The 18,215-nt window shown below is 42.6% G+C and overlaps 1 long non-coding RNA gene across 1 annotated transcript in view; it reads left to right on the top strand.

The window, feature by feature from the left end:
- Positions 1–18,215, top strand: part of LOC145506368 (uncharacterized) — a 62,213-nt gene that overhangs the window by 31,481 nt on the left and 12,517 nt on the right. The gene's annotated exons all lie outside the window — the stretch shown is intronic.

Raw genomic sequence — 18,215 nt, 5'->3', positions numbered from 1 at the left:
GCCCCACCCGGCTCCGCCCCACGCGGCTGCCGCCTGACTCACGCGCCCCCTCCCCCGCCTGCCCGCCCCGCGGATCCGGGCTCGTCGCCTTTCTTTGCCAAACGCGCTGTTTCACCTTAAAACTCACACAAAACCCCATTGTCCTCACGGAGCCTTAAATAATCTCTCCCCCCCTGTCTTGTGAACTGTGAAGATGTTGGTCTTTTCTGAATTTAAACTTGGGCCTAGCGGTCTTGGGGAAATCTGTTCAAGTCCACGGGTCTTCCATGTACGAACTCACCAGCTATTTCTGCTCCTTCCTAAAGGCGGAGCGATCCCTTTAAAAGACGAGCAACTCGGAAAGTTGGCCATAATTGCAGAGTACATGTATCCTAGAAACCAGGGCTGTCTATTCTTTCACACTGGATATAAGTAACGAACGAAACGGTGATGATTTGTGCAAACTGGAGCACCATTGTCTCAAACGTCCCTATAAACCGATTAAGAGTTAAAGCAAGACCCTACACCCCAACGTACTGCAACGGTGCAGCAGGAGCACGAACTACTGACCCGTGCAAGTCGGGGGTCTTACCTCTGTGCAGTCGGCAACAGAGTTGTATGAAGAATCAGAAGCTTTGGATTCTGATCCTGGATCTGTAATTGTTGTTGTTAGTCGCTAAGTCGTGTCTGACCCTTTTGCGACCCCATGGACTGTAGCCCACCAGGCTCCTCTGTCCACGGCATTTCCCAGGCAAGAATACTGGAGTGGGTTGCCATTACCTTCTCCAGGGCGTCTTCACCAGGGTCTCCTATCTGTTCAGGAGACGCAGGATGGAACGTCTCCTGTATATAGATAGTCTGATTCTTTACCACCCAGTCACCAGGGAAGCCGGTATCTGTAATTACTTCAAGGCAACAGTTTTGGCAAAACCCCTCAATCCTCTGAGCCTCCATTTCCTTACCTGTAAAAGTAGATGCCCTTTCCTTTCCTGCTTCACAAGATTGTTATGACTATCAGATAAAATGATGGTTTTGAGAGGTCTTCAAAAACTGAAATAGATGCGAAGGAAAGATAAAGGGTTGCAGGGCATTGTGTAAACTGCTTCCTGACATCTCTGTTCTTGCAGCCTCAGCTGGTCACTTCTGAAGAGATCTTCATCTCTTCTCACCTACACCAGACCACAGTTTTAGTTATTCTTGAATCCACTTGAAGGCCTCACCTGAGCCTCAAACTCAATTCAAGAGATGTTTTCCCTCAGTCTGTTTCTCTTCTGTCCTCCTTATCTCTGCTAATGATATGTCATTCTTCTGTTCTCCTGACTGGAGAGTTTTGGAGCCAGGTTTTAACTCTAAATACCTTTCTTACCCCCAAATCTTATCAAAGGCCAGGTACCATCAGTTTTATTTTTACTCTCTCTCTTGGATCTGATTATATTCCACCTCCAGGGTTCTAGTTTAGGTTTTCACTCCCTCTTTCCTCCAGTTTTCTAATTAGTCTCTTGCCCTCCAATTGTTCTACTGACTGTTAAAAACACATTTCCCTACAGTACAGCTCTGGTTAGTTGCTTGCTTAAAAATGAAACACAATGAAAGAACCAAACAAGATGGCTCTCCGAAGCTCTTTATATCAAATCCAAATTAAGCTTCTGCCTTTGAAAAACCTTAATCAATGAATGAATTCTTCAATTTGTGTATTAAGAAAATTTGTTTGAAAACGATTTTGTGTCAAGCTCAGTGCTAGGCACAAGAGATACAAATACAAATGTGATATTAGTGCCTGCCTTTAAGGTGGTCTATGGATAGACTTTGGGGTTTCCCCAGTGACTCAGCAGTAAAGAATCTGCCTGCAGTGCAGGAGTTGCAGGAGACACAGATTTCATACCAGGGTCAAGAAGGTCTCCTGGAGGAGGGCAAGGCAACCCACTCCAGTGTTGATTCTTTGCATGCCATCTTTCCTGCATGCCTGGAGAATCCAATGGACAGAGGAGCCTGGCAGGCTACAGTCCATAGGGTGGCAAACAGTTGGATATGACTGAAGCGACTTTACATGCTTGCACATGGATAGACTTTAGACCTACAGTATTTTGAGGGGTGTTCCATGGATGGATGCTGGGATCCACATTCACCCCAGAGGTATGTGTAAAATTTTCTGCCTAAGAGAACTTCTTCTTGGGGAAGATTCATAGCTTTCATCTGATTCTCAGAAAAATCTATGATTAAAAATACTAAAGAATCATTAGTCTAAATTATTCCATACCTGAATCATGGGACTTCCCATATCACACTCCTCTTTAAGGGAAAACACTTTAAACACGTTTATCCCCCTCTGCTGAAAGTCCAGGCCAGTTAGTAAATTTTTGCATGATTTGACCCTGTGTCCACTGTCATAGCTGACTGGATTGAATTTAGCTCTAGGCTCAAGGACTGCCAGTCCACAGAATGGACAGTATTGGATGTTTCATGACATGATATGAAATAGTGAGCTGGGACCCTTCAGCTTTTTGGAAAACTGAAATCAGAAACACATACAAATTAGGCATTTGGAAGAGCTGAAGCTGAACATTTGCATGGAGAGAATCATGAGGTCATGACAAATAAAAATTATGAAGAAGCAGACACCATAAATAAGTAGATGCTATGACATTTGGAAAGAATGTGCAGAATAGTGTTCTTGTTCTTCCTTAACCTGGTTGTCTAGCTTTTCTGATTTCAGGTAAGGCCTCTATTCTTTCAGTAACTCCCCTGCCCCATGAAGTAGCTTGAGTGAAACCAAAGAAAAGAGGGGAATCACATAAATATGAATTGTCCAGAACCATGTTGGTGGGTCAGCTCTGCCCAGTGAGGGCTGCGTGTGGCAGCAACTCCCTAGCATCATGATGAAAGGGATTTTCTGTCAAAAGAGGGAGTGTTCAGGAGAGATGGAATGCAAAGTAGATTTGGCAACGTTGGTAAACAGTGTGTCCAAGTGAAGGGCTAAATGCAAGCAAGGAGCTGAGGATGAGTGAGGGCTGGTAAGTTGATACCAGATAAAAATGAAATACAGATTAGTCAGTTTACTCAGAAAATAAATGTGGGGACTTCCAAGGTACAGGGTACTTCGTATGTGCAACCGGAGCTCTGTGCAGGGCTTGGGCCAGTTCCTAAATGGACACATTAGACAAACATAATTGCGGGGTGTGACCAAGGCACAATGGTACTGCCAGGAAGGAAGTGAGTGGTTAATTCCGGAGGAGCAGAAAAAGTGTCATGGAGACAGTGATGCTTGAGTTGGAGCATAAACATTCTTAAGTGAAGGATGAATAAGAATTCACCAGGTGTAAAATAAATAAATAAATAATTCATCAGGTAGATGGGCACAGTTGAAGTCAGTACAGCATGATAACATCCTATCTGTATGAGCTCTAGCAAGTCATTTAGCTGCTCTGTACCTCAGTTTCCTCATCTATAAAGTGGAGATAATAGAGGTGCTTACTTCTACTACTTATTAAAGATGAAGATGTAATCATGTAAAATGCTTAGAACATAGAGCAGTGTCTTCAGAGGAAGGCTTTCATAATGGCTTGTGCAAAAGTAATCAGGGGTGGGACTTCCCTGGTGGTCTAGTAGCTAAGACTCCATGCTACCAATGCAGGGGGCCCGGGTTCAATCCCTGGTCAGGGAACTAGATTCCACGTGTCACAACGGAAAGATTTTGCATCCTGCAGCTAGAGATCCCCCACACTGCAATGAAGATCGAAGATCCTGCATGCCCCAACTAAGACCTGGTGCAGCCAAATAAATAAATGAATAAATAAATAACTTTTTTGTTAAGTAGCAGGGGTGAAGCATATGCGTATTCTCAGTACCTGCATGTGGGTTGATAGTCCTGGGCTTTGTGTATACTTAGCTGTTCAGTTGTGTCCAACTCTTTACGATCTTATAGATTGTAGCCGGCCAGGCACCTCTGTCCCTGGGATTCTCCAGGTAAGAATACCGGAGTGGCTGTCATGCCCTCCAGGGGATCTTCGCAACCCAGGATCGGACCCAGGTCTCCTGCATTGCAGGTAGATTCTTTACCAGCTGAGCCACCAGGCAAGCCTAAGAATACTGGAGTAGGTAGCCTGTCCCTTCTCCAGGGGATCTTCCCAACCCAGGAATCGAACTGGGGTCTCCTGCACTGCAGGCGAATTCTTTATCAGCTGAGCTACCAGGGAAGCTCTAGGTATCTAGAATAATCAAATTCAAAGAGATAAAGTAGAATGACAAAGGCTGGAGGGAGGGAAGAAAGGAGTTGCCATTAATGGATATAGAGTTTATGTTTTGCCAACATGAAAAGAGTTCTGGAGACTGGTTGCACAACAATATGAATATACAATAGACCACCTAACAATGAGGATTTCAGCTGTGCAGATCTACCTATATGTGGGACTTCTTCAGTAGTAAATACTGCAATATTATATGATCTGTGGTTGGCTGGATCCTTGAATGTAGAGCCATGGATATAGGAGAAAGTGCAGATACAGGGGACCAATAAGTTATATTCAGATTTTCGACTGATAGAGGGTTGAAACCTAACCTCCACATTGTTTGAGGGTCATCTGTGCTTACTTCTATAGAACCATGTACTAAAAAATAGTTAAGATGGTAAATTTTGAGTTATATATATTCAACCACAATAAAAAATGCAATCGTGATCAAACCAGCAATACATACACAGGAGCTAATGTCTGAGTTACACCATTTGAATCGTGTGTATGGGGCAATGGTAAATGTGAGGCCAGAGCTATGGGATTGAGCCTGGAGAGAAAAGGGTCAGATCACTAAGGGCTATGCTTGGAAATTTGGATTGTATCCTGAAGTTTATCTATCAAGAACCACTGCTGATTTTAAAGCAGGAGAGTGACTTGATCCACTTCATCTTTTGGGAAGTATAGAAAATGTACTGAGAGGAGAGAGACTATAGGCAAGAAACATATAAAGATACAGCTGCAGTAATCAAGGCGAGATGGCCATGGAGATGGGGCAGGGAATTGCCAGGTACTGAGAAGGCAAAGGCAATCGAACTTGGCCTCTGCTTAGATGCGGGGGGTTTTGAAAAGGGGTGAAATCACCCTAGGAGAGAATAGGATTGGGAACAGTCATATTTACTTACCTGCTCTTCAAATCTCTCTGTCTCACCTCAGGAACTTTGCACATCTATCTGTCTGTCTGCAATAGTCTTTTTCTCACCTTAGTTGGCTTGTTGACGACAAACTACTACAGACTGAGTGGCTTAAACAGAAATTTATTTTCTCACAGTTCTGGAGGCTGGAAGTCCAAGATCAAGGTACTAGTTGATTCAGTTCCTGATCAACTCTTTTCCTGGCTTGCAGATGGCTGCTTTCTCACTGAGCCTTCACATGGTGGAGAGAGAGAGTTCTCTCTCTTCATTTTCTTATAAGGCCACAGGCCTACTGAATTAGGGCTCCCCTTTTATGACATTTAAGCATTTAATCATTTGACTGTAATTACCTCCTAAAGACCCTGTCTCTAAATACAATCAAATTTGGGGTTAGGGCTTTAACATATGGAATTTTTTTTGTATATGGGGACAGACACAATTAAGTCCATAGCATTATCTATCCTTCATACAACTTAGAAACCATCTTCCCTAAGCATTCCTCTTTCTCTAACAGAGTGCTAGGTATCTATGGAAAAAAAAGAAAAGAAAGAGAAAAAGCTAACAAAACAGCCCAAGACTGCTCTTCTTGGAAAGGCCTGCTTTCAAGGCTGGATTTTGGCTGGCATCTTGGAACTTGGATTTCAGGAGAGTTTCCATCTGTTCCCTCATTATGCCTAAACTGTTGGTACAAACAATGTAGTTTATGCCAAGCACCTGCTTTCCTTCTGGGAGTATGGAGTTTTTTGGTACATGCTAGTGAGAGCAGGAGATGCGGGTTCAATACCTGGGTCAGGAAGGTCCTCTGGAGTAGGAAATGGCAACCCACTCCAGTATTCTTGCCTGAAGAATTCCATGGACAAAGGAGCTTGGTGGGCTACAGTCCATGGGGGTCACAAAGAGCTGGACACGACTGAGTGACTGAGCACACACACGGGGAGAGTATGCCTATGTGACCAGCCTCCCGTAAACGTCTGGGGTGCTGAGTTTCTAATGAGATTCACTCGTAGACACAACTTCACATGTGTTGTCACAATTCAAAGCTGGAGGAATTCAAGATGTCCTGTATCCATTATATGTTCTCCCGTAGCTCCTCGTGTCATAACTCTTACCATACTCTACTGTCATTTTCTGTTTACTTATGTTCCTCACTAGACAGCAAGCTACTTGAGGGCAGAGCCAGTATCCTACTTACTACAGTGTTCCTGGCATTGAGCACATGCATCAGGCAGTTATGTAAGGAGGGTCTCCCCTTACAGTGTGCAGAGCTGTCCTGAGCACTGCCGCTACAATGGTGAACAAGGCAGGTGAAGTCTCCGTTCTGATGGTGCTCAACCTAGCTTTTGTGACTTTAACCAATACTTACAGAATAAGGAAGAAGATGATCCACCATAGGACAGAAAAGAGAAATGACTGCGGAGGCGACTCAGAGCCTTCTCTGGTGTCGTCAAGTCCGTGGGAGAGAGACTTTCAAGATGGAGAGGGTGGTCAGCAAGGTGAAAGTCTTCAGAGAGACAGAGTACAATGAAGGTTGAGATGTGTCCAGTGGATTGGGCATTTATATCCTTGCAGACCTTTGCCAGAGCAATTTTAGTGTAGGGGGAGGGGAAACGCAAGTGCTGTGGACTGAGGAATGAATGGGAGATGAAGAGTGGGGACAGGGAGTATGGATTACCTACTTGAGAAGGTTGACTAAGAAGGGAGGAGAAGTGGAGTGTGGCCAAAAGGGATCTCAAACCAAGGGAGGATTTGAAAGCATAAACACCTTGAGTGAGTTCACAGGCTGTGCAGAAGGAGTTGCCAGAATGAGAAGGCAGATGTACAAGGTTGAGAGGATACAAATGATAGAGCAGGGTCTCAGAGGAGCTATGGCAGATGAATTACTCCACAGAGTGGAAAAGGGGGCAAATGAGGAGTGAGGCTATAGAAGGACCATAGCTTTAGGAGGGCGGCGGAGGGTTATCTTTCCGGATAACCTTGTTGGCACATGAAGTGGGAGGTAAGGACATCCTTGACAGTGGCCATAGGACATCCTTGAGTAGGTTCTTGAGTAGGAGACTTGAGGAAGTTCTCAATAGTCTCAGAGGGAGATGATAACAGGAGCTGACTCAGATGGTAGAGTGGTACAAAGCTTAGGAAGTTATAATTTTGCAGTGACTCTAATACCCATGGTTGTGATTATGTGGCTGTATGGCTTTCTCCTGGTGTGTTAGAACTCTACTCATCACATCCAAGAGAGGGTTGTGAAATGGATTTAGAGTTAAAGTTTTACAGAATGGGTGTAACAAAAGGATAAGGCAGTGAAGGAGTTGAGGGTGTGGGTGAGAAAATAATCCACTTGATCGGGCATTGAGTACAGGAAGAAAAAGAAGGGAACAAGGACATGGAAGGTCGGTGGGCACAAAAAATTTCTCCGTAAAATCAAAGGACAAGTTACATGGAAAAGAGGGATGGAGAGAGCTGGGGATGTAAGAAGTTACTGAGTGCGTGCTCAGTTGTGTCCAACTCTTTGCGACCCTATGGACTGTAGCCAGCCAGGCTCCTCTGTCCGCGGGATTCTCCAGGCAAGAATACTGGAGTGGGTTGCCATGCCCTCCTCCAGGGAATCTTACCGACTAAAGGATCCAAGCAGCATCCATCTCCTGAGTCTGCTGCATTGCAGGTGGATTCTTTACCCACAGAGCCATCTGGGAAGCCCATAGAAGTTATTGGTATAACATTAACTTCCAATGAGTCTAGTAATTTGTGGGTAGAGCTCTTATGATAGCAAAATCCAAGCATGGCTTAGGGCCTTATACTGACTGCAGTGTGTTTGGAGTGAGCAGGAAGGAAGGTCAAGAAGCTATGAGGGTAGGGGGCTGGGTGGATGAGCCTTGTCAGTGCTGAGCTCATCCAGGACGGTGAGAGGCGCTACAGTGGAGAGCAAGGTGTGAAGCCGGTTATGATGTCTGATGTGAAACAGGTATACCTGTTTCACTGACACTGACAGACTGTAGAAAAGGGTCTCAAAGTGTCATCTACCGCTTTCCTTTACACGCTCTATGCTTTAGCAAATGAAACCACTGTTTACCACCCAAAGGTTCTCTTCTTTGGCTGTTGCTCAAGCTTTCTCTGCTTTTGAAACATCCTTAGTTTCAGTTCTCTCTGATGAAATTCTAGGCTCCTTCAGTGAAGCTCCTCCTTCATGAAGATTTTCTGATTTCAACCACTCACTTTTATCCTCCCATAATATTTTGTAATTTATTTTCTTGTGAGAGGAGGAATGTAATATTCTGCTGTATATTAAAGGGTTTTATGTTAATATATTTTTTTCTGATAGCATGTGAGTTCCTTGAAATTATGGATGTATCATGCTCATCCTTGTGTCATTCATAGCCATTTGCACGTAGTAACAACTGGTGAGTGTTCATGGGATTGAATGAATAGTATGATTGCAGAGTAGGGGCTGAGTTTGGTTTAATTCTGTGTAATTTAACATTCAGGACAATGGTAAATAATTGTCCCAAGAATTACTAACTCTTTGTTTTTCTTTCTGGGGAAGGATTTCTATCTATTTTTCTTAAGGGTCTTAAATTTATATAAATTATTATTGAATACCAGGCCCTCTGCTAGGATCTGAGGATACAAAGATAAAAAAAGTCATGGCTCCTGCCTTTGAGGATCCTCATATTGAATTTGATTAATAAAACAGGAGTGGGATCCTTCTTAAAACTGAGCCATCTGCATCAGAAGGTGTGCCCTCAGTCTCTTGGATGAGGCTCTTCCAATTTAAGTCCTAGGCTAGAAGATTTACCTCTTGAAGGTAAGAACTGTCAGGGGAGATCCTTTGATTTCTCCCATAATCAACAGCTCCTGCCCAGAGCACTGAGGCCACATTTACAATATTAAGGAATGACCCTACAATCTCTGAGGCCACTGTGGTGTATATGGAAATGCTGGACAAAGAATCTAAAGGCCTGAGTTTGAGTTTTAGCCCTCTCCCTTGATAAACTTTTTTGTTTGTTTGTTTCTGAGCTTCAGTTTTCTCATATATAAAATGCAGATGACAGTTATGGAGATAATAAACATAAAAGGGCTCTTCAAATGGTGCTGTGTTATACCAGTGTTAATTGCTACATGGAGTAAATGAAAGTGTGCTTCTAGGCTCTGCTTTGCAGATCGTGGGTGTTACTATTGTTATCATTCAAGCCCTTCCCTCTTCTCATTTCCTGTTGCCTCTGATTGCTGGCCCTCACTAACTCCCTCACTTGTACTGCTGTAATGGCATCATCAGAGCAGAGATGGAGTTCTGTGCAAGCTGGTGGAAGTTCACTGCCTTCTTCCATTGTCTGCACACATCTACGCTTTCCTTCACATTCTTCTAGACTGGTGGCTGAAAACCACTGAAGCCCTCCACATATTTGCTTTTAGTCTCCAACTGTTAGGGGAAGCACACTGATGGAAACCGCTCACCCTGGCCGCTCACCATTTGCATGAGTTGTTTTACCACAGGAGATCCTGGTAAGGAACACAGAACTAATAAGCCACCACCAACCGGAAGAGTTCAGGAAAGGTCAAAAGGAGACACATGTCTGATCACTTCCCAGTATTCTTCTTTCTGGCATCCATCTTGGCTGAACAAGGCGTGCACCACCAGGAAGGACTCTGAGTCAGAATGATTGGCTAAAGACAACCCGGAAACTAATCCTATCACCATAAAACCCGAGACTGCGAGCCACAGGCAGAGCTGTTCTCCTGGGTTCCCTTACCCTACTGCTCTCCACCTGGGTGCCCTTTCCCAATAAAATCTCTTGCTTTGTCAGCACATGTGTCTCCTCAGACAATTCATTTCCAAGTGTTAGACAAGAGCCCAGTTTTGGGCCCTGGAAGGGGTCCCCCTTCCTGCAACACAACTGCTGTTAGCAGGACTTGAGAGATTTTCTCTTTCACAATGTCCCACAGGAAATTGTTGCATGTATGTTACATTTCTACTCCTAGGAGGCCACACCATATCAGATCCATGTCTGATCCATTGTGATCTGAATGTGTCATCAAAATAGTCTCAGTGAATTTGTACTGTTCAGTTTTTTGTCCAAACTTTTCATCTTCGAATTCAAGATGAAATTCTAATTCCAGTTGTTTTTTTCATTATTTCCTTTCATTCACTGCAAACTCTGGTCAAGTGGGAATTTTCACTATTGTCTGTAGGCAGGGTTGATCCTCTAACCATTTCTCACTGGTTCATTCACACTAGTTGTTAAAATATTGGTGTTCTTTTCTACCAGTTGCTGAATCTCCTCTCTTCTTGCCTGAATCCCTGAGTGCCACTCACCTGAAGCCCCAGCCACTTGTCCCTCTCCTGGGCCACATGATTCCCATAATCAAGTAACTTAAGAATTCATACATGGAGTAGTGAGGGTCTCTGGGACTTGCTCCATCCTGGTAGCCTGGCCACTGTCCTGATTGGTCAGTGTTCCGTCACAGTGTGAATATCTTCCAGTCTTTAGGAGCCCCACAATTTCCCACTTAATGATTTTTTTTCTTGTGTTCCCTTCCTTTAGTCTGGAATGTTTTCCTCTGTCTTATGTCCAAATTCTACCTGTATGAAGACTTAACTCATAAAGAACCTTCTCCAGGAAGCCTATTACTTGTATCTTCCAACTAAAAAGGATCTGTCTCTTCATTGATCTACATCACCCTTTATCTGCACTTTTCTGTGGTGTGTGTTATAGCCTATCTTGAATTATAGCTATTTAAGTATGTGCCACTTTTTTTTTTCCTGTTACACTGTCGACTTCTTGAGGACCAGGTCTACTGTGATTCCATTTCAGGGTGGGCACAACCCACTCACACTAAATGGCACTGAGTCCTTCCTCTACTAATACTCTGGGTCTAGGACATGGTGTGATGGGTTAGTAGTAGGCAGGAGGGCTTTTATGTGACAAATGAAGAATTTAAAAGTTCTTTTGGTCTGCCTTCAATGGTTTGACATTTTTGTGTAGTGAGACTTCCTTCTGTTTCATCTTTCCCTGAATCCCATACCCCTACCCTCCAGCTCTTGGAAGGCCTAAGAGTGGGCAGGTTAGTTCAGCTCTGTTCCCAGGCTTTAGAGAGAAAATGTATGAGTTAGGGTGCTTTAGGGGTGAAGATAACAGGAAGTTGACTTAAGACAGTTTAAAGAACCATGAAATTATTTTTTGTCTTTATAACAGGAGGTTCCTGGAGCAGAAGAGGCTCCAGGGCTGACTGATTCAACAGCTTAGTGATGTAAAAAGGGATGAGATTCTTCTATTGTTTTACCCCATGATCCACATTACCATTGTAATCCTAGGTGAAACATACAGGGTATGCATTTCCTTGGTCACACCTCAGGAAGAAACTTGCTTCTCTTTTCCAGAAACTCTGGACAGGGCTCTCTTAAATCTCATTGCCCCAAATGGGTTGGGCCAGTCTATCCCTGTACAAATAGATGGCCAAAGGGATGGAATTACCTCACTTAGCTGAGACAAATTGTTTAGGGATGGAATGGGTGCTGTGTGGCTGTGTTGGGAGATTGTATTTTCCAAAAATGGCCATAACACTATTTGCCCTCCCACAAGCTCTTCTTACAATGTGACTCTGACACTCCTCCCATCAAGAGGTAGGATCTTTTCCTTTTTCTCTGTAGTTCCCCTGACATTCTGTGATGACCTGGGGTGGGGTGGGGAGGGAAGCTCAAGAGGGAGGAGACATAATTATGGCTGATTTTTGTTGTTATATGGCAGAAACCAATACATCATTGTAAAGAAATTTTCCTTCAATTAAAAAATAAATTTAAAAAAAGAGGTAGAATCTTTATTTTCTCTCCTTGAACCTGGGAGAGTGTGTGGTGACTACTTTGGAAGTGACTCTATATATTTCTGAGTTGTTGTTGTTGTTTTTCAGTAGCTAAGTCATGTCCGACTCTTTGTAACCCCGTGAACTGCAGCACAGTAGGCTTCCCTGTCCTTTGCTGTCTCCCTAAGTTTGCTCAAACACAGGTCCATTGAGTCAGTGATGCCATCCAACCATCTCGTCCTCTGCCACCCTTTCCTCCTTTTGCCTTCAATCTTTCCCAGCATCAGGGTCTTTCCCAATGATTCAGCTCTTCTCATCAGGTGGCCAAAGTATTGGAGCTTCAGCTTCAGTCCTCCCAAAGAATAGTCAGGGTTGATTTCCTTTAGGAATGCTTGGTTTGATCCCCTTGCTGTCCAAGGGACTCTCGAGAGTCTTCTCCAGCACCACAGTTTGAAAGCATTGTTTCTTTGGTGCTTGACCTTCTTTGACTTCTGAGACTTGATGTTAAAAGGTGACGTGGAGTTCACCTGCTTCTGTTTTGGGATGCTCACTCAAGGAACCCAGCCGCCATACTGTGAAGAAGCCCAGGCTGCCTCATGGACAGATCCATGTGCAGAGGACCCACCAGCCAGCACTAAGTAGCCAGCATGTGAGTGAGTTATCTTGGAAATGGATCCTCTTGCCTCAGTCAGACTGCCTCGCTAACACCATGTGAAGCAAAGGAGGGCTGTTTTATAAGCCACCAAGTTTTGGAGTTGTTTGTTATCAGCAATAGACAACTAGAACTGGGGTGCCACTGTAGAAATAATAGTATTTCCTTAGTGCTTTCTCTGGTGTCTTACTCTTTTTGTCAATGAATTGGTTAGATATCAAGGGCAAGGCTTAAAGTGAGGAAAGATTTAAAGCCTGAAAGGAATTTTATTGTTTAGCTCAACTTATTCACTCTCTGGGGTTTCTATATGGGATTTGGGGGTTCATGCTTTATAACAGTGACTTTGCCCATCTCCCTCAAGAAATTGCAGTGGAAGATGGCTGATTGTGATTGGGATGCTCAGGATCCAAGGAAAATAATCATGATGAATATCTGCTCCCTTTCTATTTAAAACGTGGCCCATTCTGGAAGGAGTAAGCCTTACTAAGGAATCTTCTTACATGTTTTTCTTGTTCTAGGAACCAGGGTCTTAAGTTGCTGTCAGAAGGGCCCACTCAACTCAAGTAAATATTCCCCACAGGGACTTATTTATTTGCTTTAACTGAAGATAAGAATGACTGAACTCACACTTTAGAAAACCCTATATACATTTTTTTAATTAATTTTTATTGGAGTATATTTGCTTTACAATGTTGTTAGTTTCTACTGTACAGCAAAATGACTCAGCCACTCATATACATATATCCCCTCCCTTTTGGACTTCCTTCCCATTCAGGTCACTACAGTGCATTAAGTAGAGTTCCCTATTCTAGACAGTATGTTCTCATTAATTCTCTAAATAATTTATACATAGTATCAATAGGTATATGTGTCAATCCCAATCTACCACTTCCTCTCACCTGCCTTTTCCCCTTTGGTATCTGTATATGTGCTCTTTACATCTGTCTCTATTTCTGCTTTGCAAATGAGATCATCTATACCATCTTTCTAGATTCCCCTTATATGTTATTTGTTAAATGATATGATATAACGTGATATGATATGATATCATCCCCTTATATGATATTTGTTTTTCTCTTTCTGACTTACTTCACTCTGTATGATACTCTCTAGGTCCATCCATATCTGTACAACTGACCCAATTTCATTCCTTTTTATAGTTGAGTAATATTTCATTGTGTGTATATATACCACATCTTCTTTATCCATTCCTCTGTTGATGGACATTAAGTTACTTCCACGTCCTGGCTATTGTAAATAGTGCTGCTGTGAACACTGGAGTATATGTATCTTTTTCAATTATGGTTTTCTCTGAGTATATGCCCAGTAGTGAGATTGCTGGGTCATGTGGTAGTTCTATATTTAGTTTTTTAAGGAACATCCATACTGTTTTCCATAGTGGCTGTGTTAATTTACACTCCCACCAACAGTACATGAGGGGTTCCCTTTTCTCCACACCCTCTTAAGCATTTATTGCTTGTAGATTTTTTTGATAATGGCCATTCTGACCCATCTGAGGTGATATTTCATTGTAATTTTGATTTGCATTTCTTTAATAATTAGTGCTATTGATCATCTTTTCATATGTTTATTGGCTATCTGTATGTCTTTGGAGAAATGTCTACTTAGGTTTTCCACCCATTTTTTGATTGAGTTGTTTGTTTTTCTGATATTGAGCTGCTTCTATGTTTTGGAGATTAATCGTTTGTCAGTTGCTTAATTTGCAAATATTTTCATTATGAGAGTTGTCTTTTCATCTTGTTTCTGATTTCCTTTGCTGTGCAAAGCTTTTAAGTTTAATTAGTTCTCATTTGTTTATTTTTGTTTTTATTTTTGTTGCTCTAGGAGGTGGGTCAGGAAAGATCTTGCTGCAATTTATGTCAAAGAGTATTCTGTCTATATTTTCCTTTACATATACAGTTTTAAAAATGTTAACTCAATCATAAATATATAAGTAATAGAGTAATATGGTGTGATTTTGATGGTAACAAATTCTGTCTCTCTTAGGAATCTGACTAAACTTAAGTAGGTGTGGTTAAAGGAATACTTGCTGTCTTGATCTTCTACTTTGTAGTCTTGAGTTTGCTTAGTTCCCTGAACTTTTATGTACCTACTCTTTGCCTCGCTGCCCCGATCACGTGATCCACATCGATCCCTCCCTGATATTCAAAGCTCTTACTGTGAAATCTTAGAATGTGTTGACAATTTCTTAAAGTTCAGACTTCAAGCATTATCTTCACCAACTAATTTGCAGTTGCAGACTTAAATATTGCTGAAACATAGGAGGTGTAGCCTCTCTGTTGAGTCTATTTTGCAGTGTCTACTAAAGTGGCTTGTTCTTAGAACTGGCTTTCCTCTCTCTGCACCTCCTTTGCCCTGCAACCTGGCAACAGTTGAACTTATGCAGAACATCTGAGCCTTGGGCAGAAAAACAACTTCTAGATTTCAGAGGAGAGAATTTCTCCTCTTTCTCCTCCACTGATCAAATGTGGTGGTAACTTCAGTTGCTGCCTGAATTATAAGATGGGACATCCCTATGACTTTGGTCTCTCTGGGTTCTTATTATTTCAAAGGTTTCTGTTATTTGAACCATATTCAGTAAGTATTTGTTGGGTGAATGAATGATTTTCTCTGGGTTGGAATCTTGGAGCTGAGTCCATTAGAGCTGAAGACCCTGAAGCTCAGAGGGGTTGCAGGGACCGGTGAGAACAGAGGCAGGCTTAGAACTAGGTCTTCTGGCTTTACTGCAAATACTTACTCAACGTAGGACTCAGCAGAGCAGCCCTTTCTTTCTGAAGGTACTCCTGCTGATCTCTCCTATCCTCTCCCCATCCAGTAGGGCTGACCACTGTCTCCACAGTACCCTGATGTCCTTGACAGTTGCAGGCTGTCAGTTATTTATCTACATGTACATCTCTTCCTGTTGAGATTATAATCTCCTTGAAGAGGAGGCCATATCTTAATTGTTGCTGTTTTTTTTTTTTAATTAACATTTAGTTCAGTTTTGGCCTTGAATATGTAAACGAGCAGATGAAAGAGTGAATGCATATAGTGTCTGCATATCTTATATTTTTCTTGTGTGATAGTGAATCCAGCCCTCTATAAACTTGTCAGATCAAGTGCTTCAACACATTATGATATTTTCCTTAGACATTGTGTATATGTCTATATCAGTTCAGTTCAGTTCAGTTGCTCAGTCGTGTCCGACTCTTTGTGACCCCATGAATCGCAGCACACCAGGCCTCCCTGTCCATCACCAACTCCCGGAGTCTACCCAAACCCATGTCCATTGAGTTGGTGATGCCATCCAACCATCTCATCCTCTGTTGTCCCTTTCTCCTCCTGCCCTCAATCTTTCCCAGCATCAGGGTCTTTTCAAATGAGTCAGCTCTTCACATCAGGTGGCCAAAGTATTGGAGTTTCAGCTTCAATATCAGTCCTTCCAATGAACACCCAGGACCTCAGGACTTATCTCCTTTAGGATGGACTGGTTGGATCTCCTTGCAGTCCAAGGGACTCTCAAGTCTTCTCCAACACCACAGTTCAAAAGCATCAATTCTTCGGCCCTCAGCTTTCTGCACAGTCCAACTCTTACATCCATACATGACTACTGGAAAAACCATAGCCTTGACGAGACAGACCTTTGTTGGCAAAGTAATGTCTCTGCTTTTTAATATGCTGTTTAGGTTGGTCATAACTTTCCTTCCAAGGAGTAAGCGTCTTTTAATTTCAAGGCTGCAATCACCGTCCAGTGATTTTGGAGCCGAAAAAAATAAAGTCAGCCACTGTTTCCACTGTTTCCCCATCTATTTGCCATGAAGTGATGGGACCAGATGCCATGATCTTAGTTTTCTGAATGTTGAGCTTCAAACCAACTTTTTCACTCTCCTCTTTCACTTTCATCAAGAGGCTCTTTAGTTCTTCTTCACTATCTGCCATAAAGGTGATGTCACCTGCATATCTGAGGTTATTGATATTTCTCTCAGCAATCTTGATTCCAGCTTGTGCTTCTTCCAGCCCAGCGTTTCTCATGATGTACTCTGCATATAAGTTAAATAAGCAGGGTGACAATATACAGCCTTGACATACTCCTTTTCCTATTTGGAACCAGTCTGTTGTTCCATGTCCAGTTCTAACTGTTGCTTCCTGACCTGCATACAGGTTTCTCAAGAGGCAGGTCAGGTGGTCTGGTATTCCCATCTCTTTTAGAATTTTCCAGTTTATTGTGATCCACACAGTCAAAGGCTTTGGCATAGTCAATAAAGCAGAAATAGATGTTTTTATGGAACTCTCTTGCTTTTTCGATGATCGAGTGGATGTTTGCAGTTTGATCTCTGGTTCCTCTGCCTTTTCTAAAACCAGCTTGAACATCTGGAAGTTCACGGTTCACGTATTGCTGAAGCCTGGCTTGGAGAATTTTGAGCATTACTTTACTAGCGTGTGAGATGAGTGCAATTGTGTGATAGTTTGAGCATTCTTTGGCATTGCCTTTCTTTGGGATTGGAATGAAAACTGACCTTTTCCAGTCCTGTGGCCACTGCTGAGTTTTCCAAATTTGCTGATGTATTGAGTGCAGCACTTTCACAGCATCATCTTTTAGGATCTGAAATAGCTGAATTGGAATTCCATCACTTCCACTAGCTTTGTTTGTAGAGATGCTTCCTAAGGCCCACTTGACTTCACATTCCAGGATGTCTGGCTCTAGGTGAGTGTGAGTGATCACACCATCATGATTATCTGGGTCTTGGAGATCTTTTTTGTACAGTTCTTCTGTGTATTCTTGCCACCTCTTCTTAATATCTTCTGCTTCTGTTAGGTCCATACCATTTCTGTCCTTTATTGAGCCCATCTTTGCATGAAAGTTTCCCTTGGTATCTCTAATTTTCTTGAAGACATCTCTAGTCTTCCCCATTCTGTTGTTTTCCTCTATTTCTTTGCATTGATCGCTGAGGAGGGCTTTCTTATCTCTCCTTGCTATTCTTTGGGACTCTGCATTCAAATGGGTATATCTTTCCTTTTCTCCTTTGGTTTTCACTTCTCTTCTTTTCCCAGCTATTTGTAAGGCCTCCTGAGAGAGCCATTTTGCTTTTTTTGCATTTCTTTTTCTTGGAGATAGTCTTGATCCCTGTCTCCTGTACAGTGTCACAAACCTCCATCCATAGTTTATCAGGCACTCTGTCTATCAGATCTAGTCCCTTGAATCTATTTCTCGCTTCCACCGTATAGTCATGAGGGATTTGATTTAGGTCATACCTGAATAGTCTAGTGGTTTTCCCCACTTTCTTCAATTTCATTCTGAATTTGGCAATAAAGGAGTTCATGATCTGAGCGACAGTCAGCTCCCAGTCTTGTTTTTGCTGACTGTTTAGAGCTTCTCCATCTTTGGCTGCAAAGAATATAACCAATCTGATTTCGGTGTTGACCATCTGGTGATGTCCATGTGTAGAGTCTTCTTTTATGTTGTTGGAAGAGGGTGTTTGCTATGACCAGTGCATTCCCTTGGCAGAACTCTATTAGCCTTTGCCCTGCTTCATTCTGTACTCCAAGGCCAAATTTGCCTGTTACTCCAGGTATTTCTTGACTTCCTACTTTTGCATTCCAGTCCCCTATAAAGAAAAGGACATTTTTTTTGGTGTTAGTTCTAGAATATCT

Source organism: Giraffa tippelskirchi, chromosome 5 (genome assembly GCF_054371585.1).
Source record: "Giraffa tippelskirchi isolate mGirTip1 chromosome 5, T2T-mGirTip1v1.2.pri, whole genome shotgun sequence".
Taxonomy (NCBI): domain Eukaryota; kingdom Metazoa; phylum Chordata; class Mammalia; order Artiodactyla; family Giraffidae; genus Giraffa; species Giraffa tippelskirchi.
This window is presented reverse-complemented; position numbering and strand designations above follow the sequence as displayed.